At 40.1% G+C, this 10,707-nt stretch overlaps 1 pseudogene; it reads left to right on the forward strand.

Moving 5' to 3' along the window:
- Window positions 1-1,874: 1,874 nt before the first annotated feature.
- Window positions 1,875-7,686, forward strand: LOC139011471 (olfactory receptor 1571-like; annotated as a pseudogene).
- The last annotated feature ends 3,021 nt before the right edge of the window (window positions 7,687-10,707 follow it).

Raw genomic sequence — 10,707 nt, forward strand, 5'->3', positions numbered from 1 at the left:
CAGCTGGTTCTTTGAAAAGATAAACAAGATTGATGCACCTTGAGCCCAACTCATCAAGAAACAAAGAGCGAGGACCCAAATAAATAAAATAAGAAACAAAAGCAGTGAAATAACAACTGACACCACAGAAAAAAGGTTGTAAGAAAATACTATGAACAACTACATGCCAACAGGCTGGACAATGCGATCAAAATGGACAAATTCCTAGAAACATATAATTTTCCAAAACTGAATCAGGAAGAATCCAAAACCTGAATAGGCCAATAACAACGGATTAAATTGAAAGAGTAATAAAGAAAACCTCTCAGGAAGCAAAAGCCCTGGGCCAGATGGCTTCACCTGGGGGTTTTAATAAACATTCAAAGAAGTAACAGCTATCACCCTCCAACTATTACAAAAACTTCAAGAGGAGGGAAGTCTCCCAAGCTCTTTTTATGAAGCCAGCATTATCATAATAAAAATACCAGATGAAGACACCACACACACAAAAAGAGAGAATTACAGGCCAATATCCCTATGAGAATAGATGCTAAAATACTCAACAAAATATTAATAAATCCAACTCAGCAATGTATTGAAAAGATCCTACATCATGACCACTTTGGATTTATTCCAGGGTTGCAAGGCTGGTACAATATTCACAAACAAATCGAAAGACAAAATTCACAGGATCATATCAATAGATGCAGAAAAAGCATTTGACAAAATCCAAAACTCATTTTTGGTAAAATTTCTCACAAAGTGGGAATAAAGGGATCATACCTCAACGTAATAAAGGCTATATATGACAAACCTACTGCCAACATCATACTCAATGGGCAAAAACTGAAAACATTTTCCCTAAGAACAGGGAGAAGACAGGGATGTCCGCTTTTACAACTCTTATTCAACATAGACCTGGAAGTCCTAGCCTCAGCGGTCAGACATGAAGGAAACATAAAAGGCAACCAGATTGGAAAGTAGGGAGTAAAACTGCCATTATTCATAAATGACATGATACTGTACAAATAGTGATGCTAATTAACTCAGAGTTTCTCAGCTTCCGCCCTGTTGGCATCTGGGACAGACTGCTCTCTGTGGTGTGGTCTGTCCTGTGAATTGAAGGTTGTTTAGCGTCCCTGCCTCCACTCACCCCTCTCCAGGGTGACTGTCACAAATTTCTCTGAACATTACTCAATGTCTCATGGAGGACAAGATCACCCCTGATCAGAACCACATTTTGAATTTAATAACTTAAACATTTTATAGCATTGATAGGACAGCAATCCTATACAATAAAAGGCTGATATGCAAATCGACCCAATGGTGGAACGACTGGTCGCTATGACAAACACTAACCACCAGGGGCAGATGCTCAATGCAGGAGCTGTCCCCCGGTGGTCAGTGCGCTCCCATAGGGGGAGCGCCGCTCAGCCAGAATGTGGGCTCACAGCTGGCCAGCAAAGCAGCAGTAGAGGGACCTTCTCCTGCCTTCACAGCAGTGCTAGGATGTCTGACTGCCTGCATAGGCCCTCTCCCCCCCTGGCCTAAGCAATCAGTCAGACATCCCCAAAGGGCTCCAGGATTGTGAGAGGGTGCAGGCCGAACTGAGGGCCCCCCCCCCCTCCAGTGCACGAATTTCTTGGACCGAGTCTCTAGTTTAAGGATAAAGAGTGTAAAAGACCATCATAAGTGTGAGTAGCTGTCACACTATGAACTCTATGTAGCCATTGAAATAAATACATTGATTCATTAAGCAAACAGACCCAACAATCTCTTGCCTCTGGACTAAGTAGAATGGGCTCTCAGGTGACAACAGGTAATTGTTTTTGGCTTCCATTTTCTGTGACCCTCTCTCTCATGCAGGGTCAGCTGGGTTTTGGACTCACCAAGATATGATCTCTTACCGGAAGGTCATTATGGGGACATCTGAATTCCTCCCTGAATGGTTGATGGTAAGGACTAAAGTTATGTTCACAAGCAAGATAGCAGGAAGATGTGAAGTATAAGTCACCAACCAGAATTGGCCTCCAAACAAACAAAGAACAATGACAAATAAACATAACTGTGCTCCTCCCAGTCTAAGTTTACACACACTGAGAGACTGGAGATGAGGAGTTATTTATAAATCCCTGTACCTGCTCCTCAGGCACATTTCCCTCTTGTTACTCCCACTTCTAAGCACACAAATATGATATATTTAATAGCAAGAGGAGGATTAGAACAGCAGATGGAACAGGCATGTTAATAGGCTGATTTGGGACTAAGGTAACCACAATGAATCTGTTAATGTTGAAGAGAGAGACAAAAGAGTTGGACTCAGAGAGACTTGGAAAATGCTACCCAGCTGGCTTGAAGATGGAAAAAGAAACATGAGCCAAGGAATGCAGGCAGCCAGCCACACTAACAAGCGTCAGAGAGAAGCAGATCCTCCCCTCAGCCTCTAGAAGGACCCCAACCCTGCACACATCTGGATATTAGTAAGACAAATTTCAAGCTTCTGACATCCAGACTGTAAGAGCATATGTTTGTTCCAAGCAACTAGTGTGGGAATACATCATGGCAGCTATAGGATTCCAATATAGACATTTATTCAATAAAATTTGTCTGAGGAACCAAGTTTAAGCCTCTTTACTCATTAGCTTCCCTTGGGTAAGGAAATTTTATGTTAAAAACACACATGAAATAGAAAAATATTTTTAACTAGAATGGAGACATTCCCCCCTCAGCTGGTACAGTGAAGGCCTCACTGCATAAATACAAACTGTGCTTCCTCTGTGGCATTAAGAGTTAAGGTACAATGGGTGACCTTTATTTCTCCATCTATATAACTATAGTGACTTTTTTTCTCAGCACCCTATATCTTTGCCTAGAAGTTGGATAATCTTCAATTTATATTCCCAGAATGCATGCCAGAATTTCTCATTACATGTAGAGACCACTGGGGGAAAGGCTGAGTGTGGGGTAGGAATTCCTGTCAATTGTTCCAACAGAGACAGTCAATGGGTAACAAATCCAAAAATATATGCAGCCCTGCCAATAATAAATATTTAATTCGAAGTAAAACTATTTAGTAGTCTTTTCCAGACTTATTAAATACTTTTTTTCATGTGAATACCCCGCATTAGAGAAGATACTGCAATGAATGTATCACAAGTTACTGTTGCAAGGACCAACTCTCTGACTAGTCAGGATCTTTTCAATAAATACAAAACATGTATAAATTCAAACTATCTTTGAAATTTTATACAAACACTCTCACCCCACTGCACTGTTCTTCTGAACTAATTTTCTATTACCTTCTTCCTGAAAAACAAATCTCTTCAGGTACCTTTTCATTTTACTGCAATCATTTTATGCATCTCACTCATTCTACAGTGTCATGCAACTGGACTCCCATTCTTATCACTTTAATGTTAACTATGGTCCTTATAATACAGATAGAAGCAAACACATGTTTCTTAATGTATTACCTATATTAATTACAAATTTATTCCTTAATTCAAAATGCCAACACAGTGAGCTCTTATCTCTGGTCTAGGCTGTTTGGGCCCCCAGGTGACTTAGGTAAAAGTTGTCAGGTTCCATTCTTGCTGACCTTTTCCTGATGTACCTGCTCGGCTCCCAGACTCACCTGGATTAGTCTCTGAGAGAAAGGTCTCCGTGTGGAAGTCTGAATTGCTCCCTGGATGGTTGATGATGAGACTGAAGCTCTGCCCCACAGGAGACAGCAGGAAGGAGTGAAGCATCAGTTCCTGAGCCAGTTTAGGAATCAAAAGCAACAGCCATGTGCTGTCCCCCAGCATTGGACAAGCTGAGGACTGCACAGGGGAGATATTTACAGCTCTCTCTGTACCTGCTCATCAGGCACATTTCCCTTGTGTTATTCCAACTTCTAAGCACGTGATTTCCCTCTGGGCCTCTGGAATAAGCAGAAAGGAAAATTTTCCTAATGATTCTCTGATCCCAGGTGACCAGGTTGTAAGTCAAGTGTACTCAGTTATTATGACTCCTTGTCTTGGTCTCGCCTGCTTTCTAGAGGTCGAAAGACCTACTACCCTATCCCATCCCTGACTTCATTTTTTCTTCAAAGTCTGGTTGGGGGTGGGACACTGACCCGATGTCTCTGGAAAATTGCTATTCTCCTCTTCAATATGGCAGAACTGGGTTCCTTTGAGATGAAATCCAGGGCTCCACACTCTTCGGGTTCCTGACACATTTGTCAAAATAATGAGGGATTTTATACTTATATCACCACTTAAAAGCTGTTATTTATACCCTCATAAAATATTTATTAATTTTTCTGGCCAGTGTGCCTCAGTTGGTTGAGCATCGTCCCATGTACCTACAAGTTGCTGGTTTGATTCCCCATAGGGCACATGCTGGGTTGAAAGCTGGATCCCCAGTAGGGATTGTGAAGAAGACAGCCCATCCATGTTTCTCTCTCATGAGTTTTTGTTTGTCTCTCTATAAGAAAATCAATAAAACCATATTAAAATATATATATTCATTATAAGAGTTACATTTAGATATTTTTATGCCACATGACCTTAGCTTATCATTTTATAGGAAGTTAATTTTTAGAAAAGTCCATTTTATGAGGAATTTCTGGAAACATTTCTATATTTGACAGGTGGAAAATCATAGATCTGGCGAACTTGTGTTGAATCCATTCCTGGCATAATCAGTGTGACTGGGGTGAGAGAGACATTGGAATAACTGGGCCATGGTGTTGTGGTGGTTCTGGTGGTGGTGGCGGCGGTGGTGGTGGTGGTATGTGTGTGAGGTTTGTGGATGTGAGAGGTGCTCAAAGCAGGGATAGCTGCATTCATACATTCAAAGGTGGCTCTAACACAGTGGGGCCAAAACTCAATCAAGAGAAGGTACTAAGGCCCTAGCTGGTTTGGCTCAGTGGTTAAAAGGTCAGCCTGCGGGCTTCAACAGTAGTAGGGGATGTGGAAGAGGCAGAGGATCAATGCTTCTCATCATTGATGTTTCTATCTCTCTCTCCCTCTCCCTTCCTCTCTGAAATCAACAAAAATATATTTTAAAAACAAAAAGAGATGTTACTAAGGAGGGGATCTGTTTCCATTCACAGGACACCTTTGCAGCAAGAATAATAGAGTGTAAGAAGCAGTGTGGATGAGGAAGTCCCTGTGCCTGAGGTGTCAGCAGTAGCAGAGAGGCCACCTCACTCCTCAACGTGTCTCCCACCACTTCTCCTCACTCTCCCTCATGCTCACCCACCTTGCAAGCTGGCTTCATTATTTCTGACTTGAATATTAGAAACAAGAACTGTCCTCGGGGCCTTTGCACTGGCCAGTCCCTCTGCCCAGAACACACTTTCCCACATAGTCTTGTGTCTCCCTTCCTCTCTTTTGTTAAAGAAAAAATTTTGAGGGCGCAAAGCTTTTCTTTAAAAATGAAAATAGGGTTTATTGATCCAAATGCCAGCCTGGAAAGGACCAGGTCCTGGGGCATGAAGTCTAAACCAGCAGCTGCAGAGAGAGGCGGCAAAGAAAGACATGTCCACTGTCCTGGGAGAAAACAAACTGGGGCACTTCTAGGATAGGAGCACAAGAAAGAAATATTTACTAGTTTAGATTCATTATAGGCAACAGTCCTGGAAGCTCATGCACATGAAGGCTGCAGGGGCACTGAGTGTCACTACCGAAGTTGAATCAGGAATGTGAGCAGTGTTTTGTAAATGGGCCCACAGCTTTGACTTGGTTGACTACTATTATCTTTTTATCCCACTCATTGGCTCAGTGTTATTTAATTTATGACATCTCAGATTTTTTTTGCTCACTTTTGAGGTCTCTGTTCTAATGTCACCTTGCTTACAGATCTACCTACACACCCATGAAAAATGGTACTCTCTACCTACTTTCTCCTTTAGATGTGCTGTCCTTTCCTTCATACCACCAGCCACCATATGAAATAATTTATTATTTTATCATTTGCTTCTGCATTCTTTCTCCCTCATTGCATTGTAGAGACTTTTGTTTTTCAGCACCCTATTTTCACAACCCGGACAGTGCCTAAACATGGTCAGCACTCAATTTACATTCCTGCGAAACATGACAAAATTCTCATTAAAAACTGTAGAATACATGAACCCCTCAGCTACATAGGTGATTGGGACAAATATTCCATATCAGGGGTAGCACTGGATAGCCCCTAAAAGGGACCATAGCCATACACACAATACTAAAATTAATTTCTTGGTTGTAAAATATGAATTATAGCATTTTAAATATGTGAGGAATGCAACTCTGTGTGAAAATTAGTCATGGTATTTTCATCTTTCCTGGTAGTTACTTTCACCACATGGAACCTGTAAATGTTACACAAATTTCAGAATTTCTTCTTCTGGGATTTTTAGAGAAACCAGAACTGCAGCCCCTCAGATTTTGGCTTTTCCTCTCCATGTACGTGATCACTGTGTTGGGAAACCTACTCATCATCCTGGCCATCAGCTCAGACTCCCACCTCATTCTCAGCATCTACTAGGGGTCATTCTCAGCATTTACTAGGGTTCAAGAAATCTGGCAAAGGGGCTGTGCATAAATGGATTAAAGAAACTAGACAAGAAATACAAATTTAAAAGGCATTTTGGAGGGCCAGAAGGAAACTTAGTTCCAGTAACTAAGCTCCTGGAATCTCAGCACCCAGGGCTTTTTATTCACACATTTTGCCCTCTAGCAAAGCAGATATACATATCAAAGGTAAGGCCTGGTAAACAATAAAGCACCATCAGGTTGGAGGGAACTTCCCTCAGCTGTTTGGCAGCAGGCAATCATATGCAGATCTTCAGCCCTGTTAAAGGTGTCCATCAACTTTTTGATGGACCTCCTGCATTTACTATGCTAACTACTGTTCCTAGCCTCCAGCACCCACATACTTCTTCCTCTCCAACCTGTCCTTGCTAGACATCTGGTTCACCTCCAACACCTGCTGTGGAACATCCAGACACAGAGCAAAGTCATCACCTGTGAAGCCTGCATTACTCAGATGTATTTTGTCATACTTTTTGCTGGGTTGGATGTTTTCTTCCTCACTTGGAAGGCCTATGACCGTTTTATGACCATCTGCCACCACCTGCACTGCATGGTCACCATGAACCCTCGGCTCTGTGAACTGCTGGTTCTGATATGCTGGATCATGAATGTCCTGCAATCCTTCCTACAATGCTTAATGGCATTACTACGGTCCTTCTGCATAGACGTGGAAATCCCTCCTTTTTCTGTGAACTCAGATGATCAAACTTGCCTGTTCTGACACAATTTTAACTAACATGGTGATGTATTTTGTAGCTCTCCTTGGTGCTGGTCCTTTCTCTAGGATCCTTTACTCATATTCTAAAATAGTGTCCTGCACACATGGAATGTCAACAGTTCAGGGGAAGTATATTGTGTGTCTTCCCCTGACATAGTATATTGTCAAGACATAGTATATTGTGTGTCTCACCTCTCAATTGTCTCCTTATTTTATGATATGAATTTAGCTATGTACCTTAGCTCTGCTGCTACCCACAATGCACATTCAAGTGCCACAGCCTGGGTCATGTACTCTGTGGTCACACCCATGCTGAACCCCTTCATGTACAGTCACAGGAATAAAGACGTCAAACAGGCTCTGAAGACATTCTTTGTGAAGGGAACTACAAACAGGCCAGTTGTCCTAAGACTGAAGATGTGCCCATGATGGCAGAGGTCAAAGGCTCAGAGTCATACATCATGATGATCTTCAGACTATAGAAGTAGAACTTGCTCTTGCCATTTATTTCCTGAAATTTCTATTTCTTTAACCTCATCTTCTCTATTCAACATATATATAACTCAATTAAGTTCTCTGCTCTCTCAGATATTCAACAGCTTTTCTCTTTGTTGTTTTTCTACTTTCCTAAATCTATTTTGATCGTGCATCAGAATATTTGGAAAATATTATTTACCTAATGAGACCACATGGGTATATTTAGAATATTTTTCCTCAAATGACATATATCATACCAAATAATTTTTTTTTACTAAATAATCATCCTAAATTGTACTACTCTTGTGGAAAAGCTGCACCTAATGACCAAGGCAATTTCTACCATTTTGTACGATTCGAAAATCTGAGAACTCTGCTGTTCACTTTTATGACTGACATTTCTTTGTATATCACTGTCTCAACTGCTGTTCCTGATAATGTAGATTCTGACATATCAGTGTGTTTAATAGCTGGTCACTGGGTTTTATTCTCCTCATTGGAATCCTGTTCTCTTTCAGCTCAGTGTTCATAGACCTACCTTAGCCACTTACAAAATGATTATCAAATCTATGTCTCCAAGAGGACTCTTCATTGAAAGACAAATTTTAATAAATAGGTTGACCTAATGCCACCTTAAAATCATAGATGAATTTCAATATGATGGAGCAAATTTTTAAATCACACATTGTATTACTATGTAAAATGTTTATTCTTCATACTATGCATCTATTCATTGGGGTATGGAGAAATGATACCCATTTGGAAAGGGGTTTATACATAGGATTGAAGACTGGTTGGTGTTTCTCTATATTTTATTGGGTTGAAAACTTTCAGTGCTTTCTATAATGTGACTCTTTTATTAACATAAAGAATATAGATTCCCTCCCTCTAAATTTTTCATAAAAATGGAAGGGGTGGTAAATGATCATTATCAGTACATCTCCATAGTGCTCAGGATAATATTTATCCTTTATGATCAAAGAATGACTCAAGAAATTGCATTCTTGTTTAGTTGTATGACACAGGGTTGCCAGTTTTCCTACACACATACATGTTCTTTCCACCTCTCCTGCTTACAGGGAAATCAACCTCCAATGAGCTTTTATATATAGTTGTCTTAAATAAACTAACACAGTAACAATGAATGGTGTCTTCTAAAAATAAATAAATTAAAAAAATGTTAAGCATCCTGGTTGGTTGGGTGTTGTCCCAAGCACTGAGAGGTTTAATTCCTGGTCAGGGCACATGCCTGGGTTTCAGGCTCTATCTCAAATGGGGGGCATGTAGGAGGCAGCCGATTGAAGTTTCCATCTCTCCCTCTCCCTTCCTTTCTCACTCTAAAATCAATAAAAAATATATTTAGGGAAAAAAATTGTTATTCTACCTTAAAATATCTAATTTTGTTTGCGTTTCCTAACTTTTTCTTGATTAGTTTTATTAGAAATCAATATGGTTTGGATTTATAAATTCTGTTTTTCTAGCCATAAATTCCTGTCTTTGTCTTTGTTATAAACTTAATCTGCTTCCCTGAAGCTTGTTTCATTCTATTATTCTCATGCTTTATTTTATTTATTTATTTATTTATTTTTCTTTATTGATTAAGGTATTACATATGTCACCTTATCCCTCCCATTGCCCCCCCCCACACCTCCCCGCTCATGTCCTCACCCTCCTAGTGACTATGCCATTGGTTATGCTTATATGCAAGCACACAAGTCCTTTGGTTGATCTCTCCCCCTTACCCCCACCCTCCCCTGCCTTCCCTTTGAGGTTTGACTGTCTGATCCATGCTTCTCTGTGCTTTATTTTTATTAACTGAAATTTTAAGGGTATTTTTCATCTGAGTACAACTTTCATCATACCCCGAGTTTTTACATACAGAGTTGTCATTGTAAACTTTTTTTCCCCTAAATATATTTCTATTGACTTCAGAGAGGAAGGGAGAGGGACAGAGAGATAGAAACATCAATGATGAGAGAGAATCATTGATCTGCTGCCTCCTGCATGCCCCTCCTAGGGACTGCATCTGAGGCCAGGCATGTGTCCTGGCTGAGAATCAAACCAATCGAACTGTGACTTCCTGGTTCATGGGTTGATGCTCAACCACTGAGACACACCTGTTGGGCTCATTGTAATCTTTTAATAGTAGTTTGAATAATTCTGTTTTGACCAAGTTGTACTTGAGGAGATTGCTTAAAAAATTCCCCCATAAAGTTTTTTTTAGTTGAGTTTTATGGCCTTGTATTTAGAGAATATATCTTAATTTTTTCTTCTGATGTTTTGAAATATGTGGCTAAGAAGTTAACTGACTTTTGTCAATGTTCCATGGGTGCTTTAAAAGGAGATGTATTATTTGTTATAGGCTAAAAGGCCAATATTTATCAGTTAATTAAAAGTTTATAATTCAGAAAAAAAGAGAACAAGCGCCAATAAAAACCAACAGCAGATAACTACTGTCCTCCCTTATATTTACTTTGATTATTATATCACTAAGCTATTGCTGTATGACAAGCCATCCTACAAGCAAATTATTAAATATAATGCCATTATTACCAAGTGAGATTGCATGTTAGGGAGTTTTTCTGAGCTCTGCCAGTCTCCCTATGAGTCTGTGAGTCTCTACATGTGTTTCTAAAGCTCATTCATGATGTTGTGTGGCCATGGTGATCGCCTTTGAAGCAGTACATCATCAGTTTAACTTATTTCTATATCTAGTTTTATCTTCTATTTTAAAGAAAACAAATAGTACTGAATATGAATTACTTTATTTTACTTCTGTGGTTCCAATATCCTTGAAACTTAGTGTTAGGTTTAATGTAAGGTTTAATCTGAGATTTAAGATTTAATCTGACCAAAGCCAATAAATTGACCAAGACAAGCAGGGTAAGAGCGAAATATCGCGTTTATTGGAAGCTCTCGGGTGAGGTCCCACGGTCTGGGGGTGCAGGCCGAGGGAGTCACACCCGCCTATGC

Source organism: Myotis yumanensis, unplaced genomic scaffold (genome assembly GCF_028538775.1).
Source record: "Myotis yumanensis isolate MYYU_CA2020_CCGP unplaced genomic scaffold, mMyoYum1.0.hap1 SCAF_5, whole genome shotgun sequence".
In the NCBI taxonomy this organism is placed as follows: domain Eukaryota; kingdom Metazoa; phylum Chordata; class Mammalia; order Chiroptera; family Vespertilionidae; genus Myotis; species Myotis yumanensis.